Source organism: Danio aesculapii, chromosome 1 (genome assembly GCF_903798145.1).
Source record: "Danio aesculapii chromosome 1, fDanAes4.1, whole genome shotgun sequence".
Classification (NCBI taxonomy): Eukaryota; Metazoa; Chordata; class Actinopteri; order Cypriniformes; family Danionidae; genus Danio; species Danio aesculapii.
Window position 1 is genome coordinate 27,910,495 of NC_079435.1, and position 16,979 is coordinate 27,927,473.

General features: G+C 33.3%; 2 long non-coding RNA genes across 3 annotated transcripts; one reads left to right on the top strand and one right to left on the bottom strand.

Annotated features, from left to right (window-relative positions):
- The first annotated feature begins 354 nt into the window (after window positions 1–354).
- Window positions 355–3,358, top strand: LOC130242618 (uncharacterized). The gene is made up of 4 exons (XR_008839083.1): window positions 355–481; window positions 833–892; window positions 2,975–3,143; window positions 3,239–3,358. It is a non-coding gene; the product is annotated as an uncharacterized LOC130242618 (long non-coding RNA).
- A 5,101-nt stretch (window positions 3,359–8,459) lies between these two features.
- LOC130242724 (uncharacterized) lies at window positions 8,460–9,066 on the bottom strand. 2 transcript variants are annotated; one of them, XR_008839086.1, is made up of 4 exons: window positions 9,045–9,066; window positions 8,855–8,962; window positions 8,719–8,772; window positions 8,460–8,628 (listed from the first exon to the last, which is right to left on the bottom strand). It is a non-coding gene; the product is annotated as an uncharacterized LOC130242724 (long non-coding RNA). The 2 variants fall into 2 exon arrangements; XR_008839088.1 differs by having other exon boundaries at window positions 8,719–8,775.
- Window positions 9,067–16,979: the final 7,913 nt, after the last annotated feature.

The following is a 16,979-nucleotide window of genomic DNA, read 5'->3' on the forward strand; positions in this document are numbered from 1 at the left end:
CGCTTTTTAAAAAAATATTTTATTAAATATTATTATAACCACAGGGTACCAGACGCAGTATTACGATTATTATTAAGCCACGGGTACCAGACGCAGTATTTTGATTATTTTGACACAGGGTACCAGACGCAGTATTTAATTTATTATTGTTGACACAGGGTACCAGACGCAGTATTTTAATTATTATTGTTGACACAGGGTACCAGACGCAGTTTTTTTATTATTATTATTAGTGTACTAGTTTTTCTAAACCGACGCAGAAGGAATTCCATTGCTTTCAATGGGTTGCCTCAGGCGTCATACGGAGACGTTCAAAGCCATCAAAAGATGTCAACGCAATATTTTAAACCTGGTTAACGTCTATTATAACAGTTTTTTTTAAATATGTGATTTTTGTTTTGTTCATGAAAAGCGTCTGTAAAGAGGGTCGAGACAACTGTAAATGAGAATATACATCGGTCAACGTGACTTCTATTCAACAGTGAGTTTAACATCGCTCAGCTATTGGTCAAAATGCATCACCGTGAGTTCACGATGAGCAGCAATATGTGGTAGGTTAATGCTACATAATGTATTTTTTTTTTTATTGGAGATTAGTTGGTATTTATAAATATGTTATCATTTACTTATATTTAATGAGTGAAATTATATTCAATTGCCCAGTTTAGGGTAATTATGCCTAATAAAACTGATTAATTTGTTTGTTTTTTTAACTTAAAAAATATTACATTTAAAGTACTAAGTTTTAAAAATATTTTTAGCTGATCTTTGTATTATTAAATTATTCATTGAAGTTGGGGTCATAGTACGTCGAGATCTATTTTTTTTACAGTCTATGGTCGCAATCCCAAGGTTCATTGCGATCCCAAGGTCCACTGCGGTTTTCCACGCGGTAAGTAAAAAGTAAACAAATAAGACGATTTGTTGATTTAGATAAGGGGTTTGTTTAGAACTTTTATAAAAGCAGGGAAGTTATCTCCTGATGCATTAAATGACTGCAGACTTGATATAATAAAGCATGTACTGCAAACTAGCGATGTTATCTAATTACATCTAAGTTCATTTATTAAAAAATATATTTTCCCCACATATAGTCGTGCATAGCTCAGAACAATATAGTTATACATTTGAAGATGAGGAGCAGTGTTACCAGATTGTTGTTTTCCACAATAGTAATCGTCCAAAATCTAAATAAATTATGCAATATGCAATAAATATTACCTCTAATAATACAATTGTATTCATAACTACATCAATATTAAAGCAAATCAAGTGTTTCTCTTAAGTTAAAGGCTACATTGTAACTGCAATTATTTTTCATGCCTTAAAACAGACACACACACAAACACATTATATATAATGCCCCCCTTTGATTTTTTTTCTTTTATGAATATTTCCCAAATGATGTTTAACAGAGCAAGGAAATTTTCACAGTATGTCTGATAATATTTTTTTTCTGGAGAAAGTCTTATTTGTTTTATTTCGGCTAGAATAAAAGCAATTTAATTTTTTTAAAAACCATTTTCACCTCTTAGGGCTTAGTGGCCACATACATGGACAGCACATTTTAGCTGTTATGTCTTATGTTTTATATTTTGTTACAGACATACAGTGTCATACTGCAACTGTTTTGCAGCATATGAAATGTCCCAAACACTATTTTAACTGTCCAAAAAGGGCAAAAAAATGTTTTTACTGATAGTCAAAGCATGTTCAAAAATATGTGTGTATGTGTTATTAATGCATTAAAAAGGCAAGAAAAAAACTGCAGTGTTCAAGGCAGAAATAAAGAGTTTTTCATTCTATTACACAAAGGTGACTTTATTGTTTTTATATAAATTCGGACATATTCCACATATGGACATACTTTTCTCTAAAAGTACATCATTTCAAAAGTTGGTACTTAGGTTTTATTCTAATCAGGTTCCAATAAGCCAAAATAAAAAATAAAATAAAGAGAAATAAAAAATGCGTGTAAAAAAAACAGCTTGGGCCTTAAGAGGTTAAGGTCAAAATTTTTAGCTACTTTAAGCTATATTTTTTCGATAGTCTACAGAACAAACCATCATTATACAAAAACTTGCCTAATTACCCTAACCTGCCTAGTTAACCTAGTTAAGCCTTTAAATGTCACTTGCAGCTGTATAGAAGTGTCTTGAAGAATATCTAGTGTAATATTATTTACTGTCATCATGGCAAGAGAAAATAAATCAGTTATTAGAGATGAGTTATTAAAACTATTATGATTAGAAATGTGTTGAGAAAATCTGCTCCGTTAAACAGAAATTGGGGTAAAAATAATCAGGGGGCTAATTCTGACTTCAACTGTATATATGTGTGTGTGTGTGTGTGTGTGTGTGTGTGTGTGAGTGTGTGAGTGAGTGAGTGAGTGAGTGAGTGAGTGAGTGAGTGAGTGAGTGAGTGAGTGAGTGTGTGAGTGAGTGACTGAGTGAGTGAGATAAGCCTGTTGAGAAAAGAAGGCTGGAAAATTGCAGGGCATGTAATTGATTATGCCCTTATTACAGTAGGTAAAAATGCAACTTTTCATTATTCAAAGCATAACATAAGCTCAAGTTTAACATAAACTGATGTATTTCACATAATATCATACACTATTACCAGTATAATTTGGCCTTTAACAATTTATTTAATAAAAGAAAGAATCTATCATCTCTAAATTGTGGTAAAGAGACGCAACAAGCTGTCAATACTTCTCAAATATTATGTTAGTCATGATGTTAATGGTAAAACTCAAGGATTACCTTGCACCTTCTCAGAAATTTACCATTGATCATATGTATTACAAGAGGCAGGTTTTTTTAATGCAAGAAATGCTTTTTAAATCATAATCTTAAACAGATTAAGGCTAATTTTGGACTACACTTAAATTACATTACAATTGCTTAAAGCAGTACTGATGTATCTAGTAGTTTAGTGGGTTTAACTAATGTCACATCTTTTTTATTCATTTCAGATGCAGAACCTTTAGACACTGGATTAATGTTCTGGATTAAGTCCAATGTATTTATTGGAAAACAGTAGAGAAATCTGCAAATAAGTGGGTTGCAGACATAATTATTTATCTGTCTTCCATACATGTAGCAAAAGAATGCAGAGGCCATATGAATTCATCTTGACTAAGGGTAAGGTTTTTCAGAATTAATCATTATTTAAAATTATTGTATTTTCTTTGTTAATATGTGCAGATTTGAAAAGAATGTACTTTCTTTTAATAAAGAACTCTTCACAGCACTGCATCTGAACAGTCACAACCTCACAGAGCAGCACAACCACCCCACTCAGGATCAGTGTTATGGTGCCATTTTGAAGCTGGAACCTCATCTTGTGTACAGAAAAAGTAGAGTTGAAATTCACTGGTTGTCTTGTATTGTGTGGTAAGTCATAGTTTTATTATTTGTTTAATTTCATTGCAACACTAAGTAGTCCATTCTGTGGCCAATATGATATATAGGGCATAAAATAGGACTGATCTGATCATTGTTTTGATTTCTAATTAAGTACTCAAGGGGCTACACATGTAGCTGAAGTTAGCATCATTGAGTAGGACATTTCTTTCAGTATACTCTTAAAGAGATAGTTCACCCAAAAATGAAATGAAAACTCTGTCATTAATGACTCATCCTTCACTTGTTCCAAATGTGTCTGAGTTGCTTTCTTCAGTTAAACACAAAAAATATAGATTTTAAAGAAAGATGAAAATCTGTAAACATTGACTTCCATAGTATATTTTTACTCCTATGTATGTCAATGGTTTCAGGTTTTCAGCTTTCTTCAAAAAACTTCCTTCATGTTCCACACAAAGAAACTTGGAAGTTTTATAATAAAGGTTTACAACCACTTGAGGGAGAGTAAGTAGTGAACTATTCCTTTAACCAAATCTAGTTGACTTTACTAGAAAATTGTATAGAAACTCATTGCCTTAAACCCCTTACATTATATGCAAGATAAAACTTAACAGCCCTACTTAAATTAAAATGTTACTGTAAGTCCGATAAGATTGTAAATGTTGTAAGTTAATTCAAGTATGGCTGTTTAGTTTCCCTTGTATAAAAACACAAGTGGTTTAAGGCAACAGGTTTCTATGCAGTTTTCTAATAAAGTCAATTAGGTTGGGCTAAGACTGTAATGGGTTACAGTAATAGCAGTGAATCATGCAGCTATAACATAAATGTTTAGCCATGTAAAGTAATAACTTGTCATAATTTAGCAATATTATTAGGGTGGAGCACTGTATGCTGTTGTAGTTTTCATATAATTGATGAGTCAAAGAGTGTGTTTTAAATAGCAAGAAGTGATCAGTGCAGTCACTATCTTCATCTCTGAGTCTGTAGGACTGTCAGATCTGCTTGGGATACATGAAAACATGCTGAAAATGTTAAACTTATTCAAGCAGTTAATTCAAGAGTGCCAGATTTAATGACACTTTACAGATATAAAAAATATCACTGAACTTTCTAAATGAAACCTAACAATCATCTTGATTCTTTGTTCTTTAATGATATTGTGCACTTCTGATACTTTACAGTGGCAAAACCTGGGATAACACATGGGAGCCTTCCAGGAATTTCCGACACTTTACACCCAAGTCTCCTCATGCCAACCGGTTTGCAATATGACAGTCTAGTCACCATAAACACCTGGACTCGCCAAGCACACATTGGTTCTCAGTGTTTTGTAAAAATGTTGCTTTCTTCAGTAAGTACTTGAATATGTTTTTGAAAAGTGTTATAGCTTTTAGGTACTTTTGCTGTTAAGTTCAGAAAGTTGTCATTATAAACATTTTTGTATTTGTCATGAACTTGACTTGCTGTTGTGAAAGTTTGTTATAATGGCATTTCCAAAGGCATCATTTGAAAAGATTTTTTGCAGTGCAGTTTTACTTGAGCTTCACATACCAGATGTATGACATGAATAAATATCACAAAAAAAATAAAAAAATAATAATAATACAAAATATACATTTCCTTCAATTATAATTGTTTTTAACCATTTGCATTATATGTATGTAATAAAATTGCAATAAAACTGTTATAAAATATATATTTTTGGTGTTTGCATGTTTGTGTGATTTTTTTTTTTTTTTTTGTGGTATTATAAATAAATTATAAATGTTTCATTAAAAATGTATTGTCTTTATTTGCATACTCATTTACACACACTATTTTTACTATTTAATGGGCACAATATTTGTCCTTGAAGTTTGACATATTATATTTGGATACCTACAGGATGCAGGGTCAATTTACAGGAAATGCTGAACTATATTTGTTTTCAAACATGACATTTATTATTTTATTATTCATTTCAAATGTATGCCTATGATCTGGTTTCACTGTGATCATTTTGCACATCAGGTTACACCCACAAAGGAATCTCGCTGTAAATATACATTTGTATTTTAATAAGACATAATGTTTAATATGTAATATTAATATGAATTTTAATATTTAAATCCTTAATTTATAATCTACCTTCAGCCGGATTACCAAATAGAGACAACAAGTGTGACGTAGATTGCGACGTTGTGATTGGCTAACTTTAAAGCCAAATTAAAGGATGCTTCGTGTTGCTAACTATGTTTTGCTAACTTTGCCACTTTACTAACAGTGTCCTTTATCAATGAGGTATCGCCATGTTTCAAATAGTTACCGATTAACCAAGATCGTAACCCTAAACCTAACCCTAATTACACATTTCAATGAACTACAATTTGCAGCGCCATGTTGTTCCCGTCCCATCTATAGAGTGACAAAGACTTGTGGGTAATGTAGTTTAAAATATTTTTGTAATAAAATGGAATAAATACGATCTTTAATGAACATAGGACTATCTATATAAGGTCATTGTCCATATATTTATGACATATGTGAAAGCCAGACATAAATTTGTTGTTTTACAATGAGTGTTTTTTTAAACAGCTTTTATTGACTTTCAGTATATATCTGAAAACTATGTCCAATATTATTATTGAATATAGCATAAGTAATAGTTGTGGTTTTCCCTTATATATTCTAATTTGACTTCGAGTTAGAGACGTTTGAAATGTGAATAATTTTTTCTTTTTCCATGGGGCTCTACACATCCCCTGGGAGTAGAAAGGCAGTAAAACCTATGTAGATGTATCATCTTCAACATGAATAAGACATTGTTATTGTCACATGTACAGTTGTGTTAAAAAATAAGCTGTACAACATCAGTATACTCTTAAATCACTAGTTATTAGCAATAGTGATCAATATTCATCACAAATTATATGAGTAATTGGTTAATTCACTGGTGTTCTGAATAATATGTGTGGATTTTATGACACTGGATTAATCATGGAAAAGAAGTTTCATTAATGGTCATCATGTGGTTTAATTGTTTCTACTTTATTTGAAATATGGATAAGTTATATTAAAATATGTAAATGTTTATAAATGTAACCTTTTAAAGACTTTTTGTATTTGTTTTGAAAAAAACTCTTTATCTGAATATTTTTACTTTCAAAATCTTCAACTTGTTTGTGTAACAGTATGTATTGATGACAATGTATGAACTTATGTATTTAATCCAGGAAATAATGATTCCACATAATGTCTTTGTCCTGCATGTGCCCTATAATAATAATCTTTAAACAGTTTTCAGTTATTACAGCATACTACACTAAGATACTGACAAACGTGGCCTTTGTTATCTTTCTTCAGCCAAGGACTGAAGTCTAAAATAAAAATTTCCCCTTTACCATACCATATTTATTCAAATTAGTATTACACCATGCAACTTACTGTGTCTTGTGGTGAAACTCAATCTGGATAATTTTGTAGACACTGCATTTAATTATTGTTTTATCACGGGTTAATTTGCTAATTATTTTCTTTATTAATCAAATGATTTGTAAGAATTTCTGCATTGTAAAAATCATGAAAATAGTAAGAAATGAGGTTACAATGACGAAAAGAAATCTTTACAAATGCTGTGAATAGTTCAAACCTCCAAATGATTATAACACATAGCCATTAACCAACAAAAAAAAATGCAAACCTTCAGATGATCTAAACTAAAAGTAAAATAATTTTGTGCTGTACTTATATGTGAGTATAAGCTATTGAGATGATTATGTCTACCAAAAAATCATATTTTATAGATTTTCTGTTAGTTTGAAAATGTTTTAATTGGCATCATTTGATTTTTTTTTTTTTTTTGCATTCAATAGAACATTGTACAAATAGTTTTTTATTTTATTATTATTATTTTAATTTTCAACAGAACAACAGTGGTACTGGTATCTTGTAACAATATGTACAGCAGTTTTTGTTGGACATTCTAACAAATGCACAAATGCAACAAAGCAAAGACAAAAATAAAAGGAGATAAAACAAATTTAGAAAGACATATGTCACCTTAGAGTTATAAGGTTCTATCTGACATGTTTGTCAAAATTGGGTTATTGACATATTCTTATTAAATGACAACTTATTAACTTTATGGGATGTTTTTTGTATGTTGTAAGTTGTTTAAATTTTAAGACTTTTTATTTAAACAAATGTTACACACATACTGTTTGCTATGAAATGCAAAAACTTTGAAGCTCAATATCTCAAAATCATTCAGAACGCAGATAGAACCTTATAATTCCAAGGTGAAGAAATAGTCATGGAGTACCCTCAAGAAAAATCCAGAAGGAGGACCAAATGCGCCAGAACACATCAGATCTTTGATGTAAATCATAGGTAAATTTTTCAAGTGGTAGAAGTCTGGTTGCCTGACTCAGCCACATATTGACTGGAGGTATCTGAGCAGTTGACCATAATAATAATAATAAACATTTTTTGGCCAAGTATATGCAAAAATTCAATACACATTCTTCATCATAGAATTCATATTTTAAAAGCTCTCAATGTCAGTTAATGTATTTATTTTATTTTCATATAGAGTACCTCAAATCTATACATGTTGTAAGCAGTTAGGCGTTCAATAATGCTCCAAATTAACACCACTGATTGATTTAAGAGGCATGCATACATACTGTACATGTATATGTATTTGAAAAAAAGAGACAACAATTTGGTTATAGATTATGAAATTCAGATTTTATTACATGCTTTAGATTCAGTGTTAAGGTCATCGTCTTCTTTCTTTACAGTAAAAGAAAATCTGTAGTCAATGTCATACTCATCAGTTGGAGCTTTATTTAAAAAATGTATGTTCTCTGCTCCGGCCAAAACATGCAGGTACCTTGCAGGTCTCTAGCTTGCACCCTCTGTCGTAGTTTTTTTTTCTCAGTTATTTTGTTGCTTTCTGAGAATGATGATCCACAGACCTTTTAACCCTCTTCGTTTAGGCCACATGTCGTTCTTAAAAGAAGAACACAACCACATTAAAATGTATTAACATCCTTTGGACTGGGTAGCCTTATGCTTATGTTTGTGCTAAATAATACAAATACATACTTTTCAGTAGCACATAAGCAGGACAGTTCTCTGAAGGAACCAGGATGAGTTGAAAGGTATTTGGTATTTATAATGGTTGGCCATCTCTGCCACAAGAATCCTCTGTTCTCTTGAAGAGTCCTTACTAGCAGGATAATGTTGAACGCCCTTCTCGTTGTTGTTAGATCGACAGTGTCTGAAATGTATTCATAAGAAGAAAGTTGTATCACATGGATTATACATCAACTTTAAAGAATCAAAACTGACAGAAGTCTAGTGTACATACCATGCTATAAGGCGAAGACATCCACATCACTTCTGTTTTTTGTTGTCTTTGCTTCTGCTAGTGAAAATACAAAACAATAATAGTAACACTTACAATTATTCATGACTATATGTAATATTAATAATAATTTCCTCACCGTCTGCCCACTTCTCTACATCATAAACCAAAGTCTTCCAATTGGTTTCCGGTCACTGCCAGTTTCATGGATTCTGTTTTGCAACTTGCATTGCAGAGCTGTTGTGGTCTAGTGATAAGAAATCAAAAATCATAATACTATTCAAATAGGTTACTGAACATCTAAAACAAACTCTACTGGATGTCTTTACCTTCTGATATCAACAGGTCAGTAGATGGCCAAATAGTTGAACATCTGCTAATTCCAGCACATGACCATGAGAGTTACAGTAGCATGTCTGGTCACTGCAATCCAAGAGAGGAAACATTGCACTGTTCCAACCTCCTTCCCAACAGTTAAACCACCTATCCTGGTATGCCAATATCCTGGAAAGCAATAACAAAATTTTGGCATCAGTTTAAGATGCTCATATAGTTCACCAATCTCACATTAAAACTCATGTGCTTTGGCATGGAACACCAAAATGAAGGACTTAAAGAGGGTGCTGGAACTTTGGACAGCTTTTTGCAACTCTTTGGAGGTAGTGTCATTAGTTAATGTAGTCCACAAATCTTCCTGTCAAGAACAAGTACATGACAGTTTATATCTTCTAATCTAATTTTACTAGGTGAACATCAAAGAGCTGTTTTCTTGTTAATTTAGTTTCAACACATACAGTTTAAAGTACCTAGTACATCCTTCTTGCAAATACTATCCACCTTGTATTGCACAGACTCCCACTCAAGAATATCTAAGAAAAATGTCTGCTGAGATCTTGGCAGTCTATTAAAAATAATTATACCAACATCTTTTCCACCTACAATGGAAAGAATATAAAAATATTTTATGATATCAATTAATTACTTGCATGACCAAATCTGAGATAAAAAGGCCATCATTATGCCTTAGTTTAAATAAAACCAAAATTTCACTCTAGCCCACTGTCACCTAGGTCTACAGATACAGGGACTAATGGAAACAATGAAGTACACACCAACAGTCACTGGAGGCTCTCACAGTTGGGACGATTGGAGTTCCTATGAGCTGTACAAGATTAAAACAACAGAAAATTAACATTAATAACATTTCAACTTATCCCAAGACTAGTAGACAAGCAGCATAAGCAGACTTCTAATTTCCTGGACTCCAATGTGGACAGCCGAATCAGTTTATGGTCTATAAGGTGTCATACAAATCAGACAAACAAATACTTTCTGGAAAATAAAAAAAAAGGTGGGCCACTAATCAACACATAGAACAAATTGTTTTAAACAGTTAAGCCACTATATTTTGTGAGCTTATACTGTAGTTTAATGTTTTTCATAAACAATAGTAAGAATAAAACTTATGCGTCTCTTTCCGTTAATACAATAGTAGTGGAAGAATAAATGCATGTAAATTTTATCTCATACAATCATATATGCCTAAACATTGCAGATATTTAATATACATGGAATGAAAAACTAACCCTTTATTGATTCCAGATTGGTCTTGGCCTTCCTTACACAATGTGTCTCTTTCTCCACCATACCCTTGGTTCAGTTGTCTTTACTGGAGTTGCTTCCTGCAGATCACCAAGTTGTCATCAAGACTTGAGCTTATAATTGAAATCTTGATCAATCCGATTATCAAGGTTCAAAAGTTGCTCTTGAAGTTCTGAATCACTCATTGTGATAGGCAGAAACAGACTGAAAGACACAAGGATTAAACAAACAAACACAAATGTGTTAACAGAGATAGAGAGAGGGACAAGTGCAATTTAACAATATAAACATGGGTTCTAAAAGTGCCTTTACCTTTTGCTTAACAATAAAATTGGGAAATTGGATTTAAAGTAATTCGAAGAACCTGAAAACAAAATATTCATATCTGAACACCTTATACTATATATATATATAGTTGAAGTCAGAATTATTAGCCCCCTTCTGTTTATTTTTCCCCCAATTTCTGTTTAACAGAGAAGATTTTTTTCCAACACATTTCTAAACATAATAGTTTTAATAACTCATTTCTAATAACTGATTTATTTTCTCTTTGCCATGATGACAGTACATAATATTAGACTAGATATTTTTCAAGACATTCTATACAGCTTAAAGTGACATTTAATGGCTTAACTAGGTTAATTAGGTTAATAGGCTAATAATTTTGACTTTAAAAAATTAGAAACTGCTTTTATTCTAGCCAGATAAAACAATAAGACTTTCTCAAGAAGAAAAAATACTATCAGACATACTGTGAAAATTTCCTTGGTCTGTTAAACATAATTTGGGAAATATTTAAATTAAATATATAAATTAAAAGGGGGGCTAATAATTCTGACTTCAACTATATATATATATATATATATATATATATATATATATATATATATATATATATATATATATATATATAGAGGCAGAAAGAGACTGTATTTAATAATACAAAGATTAGTTTTGTGGTCTAAAATGAATAAAATGTGCTCAGACAGGCAGAATTTCAGTTATGTCTGCTTTTTGTTTCTTTTAAGGCATGAAAAATAATTGCAGTTACAATGTAGCCTTTAAACTTAAGAGAAACACTTGATTTGCTTTAATATTGATGTAGTTATGAATACAATTGTATTATTAGAGGTAATATTTATTGCATATTGCATAATTTATTTAGATTTTGGACGATTACTATTGTGGAAAACAACAATCTGGTAACACTGCTCCTCATCTTCAAATGTATAACTATATTGTTCTGAGCTATGCACGACTATATGTGGGGAAAATATATTTTTTAATAAATGAACTTAGATGTAATTAGATAACATCGCTAGTTTGCAGTACATGCTTATTTATATCAAGTCTGCAGTCATTTAATGCATCAGGAGATAACTTCCCTGCTTTTATAAAAGTTCTAAACAAACCCCTTATCTAAATCAACAAATCGTCTTTATTTGTTTACTTTTTACTTACCGCGTGGAAAACCGCAGTGGACCTTGGGATCGCAATGAACCTTGGGATTGCGACCATAGACTGTAAAAAAAAAAATAGATCTCGACTTACTATGACCCCAACTTCAATGAATAATTTAATAATACAAAGATCAGCTAAAAATATTTTTAAAACTTAGTACTTTAAATGTAATATTTTTAAGTTAAAAAACAAACACTTAATCAGTTTTATTAGGCATAATTACCCTAAACTGGGCAATTGAATATAATTTCACTCATTAAATATAAAGTAAATGATAAATATTTATAAATACCAACTAATCTCCAATAAAAATAAAAAATATATGTAGCATTAACCTACCACATATTGCTGCAGTTAACTCATCGGTGAACTCACCGGAGATGCATTTTGACCAATAGCTGAGCGATGTTAAACTCACTGTTGAATAGAAGTCACGTTGACCGATGTATATTCTCATTTACAGTTGTCCGACCCTCTTTACAGACGCTTTTCATGAACAAAACAAAATCACATATTTAAAAAAAAACTGTTATAATAGACGTTAACCAGGTTTAAAATATTGCGTTGACATCTTTTGATGGCTTTGAACGTCTCCGTATGACGCCTGAGGCAACCCATTGAAAGCAATGGAATTCCTTCTGCGTCGGTTTAGAAAAACTAGTACACTATGTCAATAATAATAATAAAAAAACTGCGTCTGGTACCCTGTGTCAACAATAATAATTAAAATACTGCGTCTGGTACCCTGTGTCAACAATATTAATTAAAATACTGCGTCTGGTACCCTGTGGCTGTAATAATAATCAAAATACTGCGTCTGGTACCCTGTGGCTATAATAATCGTAATACTGCGTCTGGTACCCTGTGGTTATAATAATATTTAATAAAAATATTTTTTAAAAAGCGCAGCATCAGGTACCCTATGGCAAAATAAGTCGTGCTAGAGACACGAAAATGATTTCCTATTGAAATACATTGGATGGAAATTCGTGCTAGGTGACACGAAAAAAGAGGGAAATTCGTGCCCATGAACACGAATCAATAGATTAAATTTCGTGACTATTTCACGAACTGCCGTGAGACGGGTTGGCACTTTAGCCAGGATCTTATAATCACAGAGAGTAAGCTTAACGATAGATAAGATTCACATTTAAGTGGATCCTTATACTTTTTAAGAAGTACTGTTATAACAGCCGATGTCATGGAGGGGGAGGGGTGATTCCGAGACAAGAGCTTCAGCAAATACCTTGCACAACAGGGGTGTGAGCTTGGCAGAAAACTTCTTATAAAACTCGGCCGGGAAGCCATCAGGGCTGGCTGGTGCTTTTCCGGTTTTCAATTTTTTTATTCCATTTTCAATTCCAGAAGGTGTTATATTTCCTTCTAATGCCAACTGATCTGAATCACAGAGGGATGGTAATTCTAAATAATTTAAAAAGCTCTCAATATGTTCATATTCGTCATATTTATAGAAGTTTTTGAATTGATCATTAATTCCTTGTTGATCAGTAATAATACTGCCATCATCCTTACTAAACTGCTGCTATAAAACCAACTGCTGAGGAATATTTCAGTTGGTAACATAATATCCTGCCAGCTCGTTCACCATGTTCATAATTAATCTGTCATGATCTTATGTGGAGATCCTCTGCATTTTCACTAGTCAAGGAGTCATATTCCATTTGCAGAATAAGTCTTTCTTATGGAGCTCTTTGGAAGGTGATGTTGAGTGTAGCTGATCAATTGTATTAATTTTATTCATAATCTCTGTAAGCCGTTTTGACATTCTTTTATTTGCACATCTTGATATGCAATAATCTGTCCTCTTATATATGCTTTCAGAGTATCCCAGAGGATGCTATAACTTAGCTCTGGGGATTCATTGTTTCAAGGAAGAAATCAATTTGAGCATCAATACATTTTACAAATCAACGTCGTCTGCCAAGAGTTTTGAGTTAACGTTGGGGAGTTACATTGCCTGGAAAACATAGCTGTAGTGAGACTGGACAATGGTCCGAAATAACAATACTACCATACTCTACTTCTGACATTAAGGGAAGTAACTGCTTGTCGAGGAGAAAATGGTCAATCCTGGAATAGGTTTGATGCACAGGTGAATAGAAGGAAAATTGCTTGGAAGATGGATATTTAAATCTTCAGGGGTCACTTACACCATATGTCTGAAGGAAAGAGTTTATACATTGTGCTGGCTGACTTAACGTATTACTCGAAGTGCTTGAGCGGTCCAAAATTGGGTGCAAAACACTATTTAAACTGCCTCCTAAAATTAAATTGTGTGAGTCGAGACTAGGAAAAATGAAAAATAAATCACTGAAAAATTGTGCATTGTCTCAATTAGGAGCATACAAATTAGCCAGGACCACAGACATGTTAAAAGTTTGCATTATTCTGTATTTGCCATTTTTATCCAACACATTTGACTCCATAACAAACTGTACATTCTTATGTGTAAGTACAGCAAAGCTACTCCTTTTGCTATTGACGTTAGAATGATATATTTGTGTATAGCCTCCTCTATAAGTTTAGAATAGTCCTTTTTCAACAGACGTGTCTCCTGTAAATATACAGTATCAGATTTTAACTTAAGATATGCGAACACCTTGTTTCGTTTCACTGGGTAATTTAGCCCCTGCACATTCCAACTGGTAAAGTTTGTCTTTACTCCACACATTTTATGGAGCGCTGTCAAAAAACATTTATCAGAAACATCTGAAAGGTATCTGTGGGTTTTGTATGTAGGGGGTCTGGGGGAGAGAGCAGAAAGAAAAAAAGAGAGAGAAAAAGAAAAAAAAAAAAAAAACAGGTGATCGCACATAAACTTATAAACACGAAACAACACAATATTGAAACCTTGCGTGTAAAGTTGCATCCACTTCCAGCTACTCCCACTTTTAACTAGCTTACCATGTGGGACCTCACGTATAAAACAAATAAATTTGAACAGCTCTTGATGTTTTACAACAAAGCTACCCCATTATTGACAAAATATACTTGAGAACTAGACAACAACGAACATGTGCTATAGTGGTAATTTAAATGTTCACCAGAGAGTGACGTTAACATTTGTATTGTCGTGATTGCCTTCATTTCAATGGTTTTCTTCAAAATTCCCTCTTTTTTTGGAAAAGTAGTGGCATTTAATCACAAAGGCGCGTGGCGGTTCCTTGTCGTCCACTGGTTTGCAGTGTAGAGTGCGGTGTGCCTGGTCTAGAAGTGGAGTCTTCTTGACCTTCAGGGTATCTTTCAGGAGGCCGGCTAAAAACTCTTTTATGCATCTGCCATCCTCCCATCTTCTTTAACTCCCGTAATGTGGAGATTTGAGTGGCGAGACCTCTCCTCAAGATCCTCGCTTTGGTCTCTCAGCAGAGCCAGCTCCATTTTCACGATACTAAACTATTTTTCTAGGGTAGTAAGAGAGTCGGAGTATCCACCCAACATAGACTCCAGACCAGTCACTAATGTGCTCCACAGCATTGCGCAACTCCGTTTGAAGCTGGTCAATTTGATTGTAAAGTTCAACTGAGTGTGCAACAGCCTTTTCTTTTAATTTTAGCAATCAAGTCACCCTTTAGTGCATCAATAGCTTGAAGGACCGCACTGTTATCCCTCGCGGGAGCCATCTCTTTCTTAGATGCAGCTTGTGCTCTGGGGTTAAAATTAGCATGGAGACTAGTAGGGAATTCCGCCACCCTACAGTTGCTTCGGCCTATATTCATCCTGATTCAAGTTGAATTACACTCAGAATAGCTAGACTCCGACACTTAAACACTTATTTTCCAGTGTAGGTAGTGTAGGTTTAAGGTAAAAGTATTTAGGATAAGAGCAATATTAAACCGCCGCTCCAATCGCAAGTCCAAAACAAACAATATAACAATAATCACAATAAAACACAAAACCCTTAGCCCGTATAACTCAAATGAAAGTGAAAGGTAAAAATACAAATGATTTCAGGCCAGCAGATTCATCAGATTTGAAAACGGGGAAAAATAATGGTTTCGGCAGCTGACTCCATGCCAGCGAGATAAATCGGTAAGGACACACTGCACTGAAGTCTTTGGTGACGCACTCATTCACAGACGTCACAAGCACTTCAGTAACAAGACAGCGGTTTTTGCTCTGTTGCTTTGATACGTACTTTTACTTTTGGTTTCTCACAGCCAGTCGTTAAGTTTACACTGCTCGTCTCGACCCAGTTTCTCCACTCGTTTCCTCTCACTGCAACAGTTCAGTCAACTTCTCTTTCTTCGACACACACAACATATTCCTGCCCTCTTCAACTCTCCCACTCTTTCTTTGTACTCTCACCCATTTCCTTTTTGCCGTCCCATGGGTGGAGACCAATGAAACAATGTTGACTGTCATCACAGAAAACACCAACAATCATAAATGCATGATTATATGCTGTCATGGCTTTGCAATCAAAAAAAAGTTGTTATAATAGAGGCCAATTAAGAAAAAACAGCCTTGAATATAACGAAAAGGGAGAAAATTTGCCCAGAGTGTATTGAGGTTTTTTTTATTTCAAAGCATTTTCCCAGAATATGTCAAAATAAGATGTCCAAAAATATCAGTTGGTTTGCTGAAACACAGAAAGTTTTGGCCAAATTAAGCCTCAAAATCACCCCAGAATGGATGGAAAATGACCCAACAGCACACAAGGGGAAAGGTGCACATTTCAGCCTTTATGCAGATGCTGTACAGGTATGTCTCAGGTCTGTGAGGAAAATATTCAGCTGTTTGTTCAGCTGTTACCCCAAACTTTTTTCTGATGCGTTTACCAGTCAGGCACAGAATGAACAAGTATTCCCTGTCTGCTTTACAAATTTTAGAAAAAAAATTGTTGTAATTATGAATATATATATGAATAAAAATAGGCCATTTACAGCTTTCAAATCTGTGTCTTATCAATATGACCAAAATGACTTTTATGAGAAACGCTGAAAACTGGACTGACACAGTTTCAGTTTGCTACAACTTCTATGTTTAGCGGCTTTGACACAGTTACGTTGTAAAAGCACTAGATAAATAAAGTGGAATTGAATTGAATCTGCTTAAATGTGTACATGTTAATGGACCGAACATAATATTATCTGATTTATTTTACATTTAATGTGCATCAAAATTACACTGTGTGTAGCCAATGTTTCCAGTGTCTCTTCACTTTTCAGCTTTTGATGAGA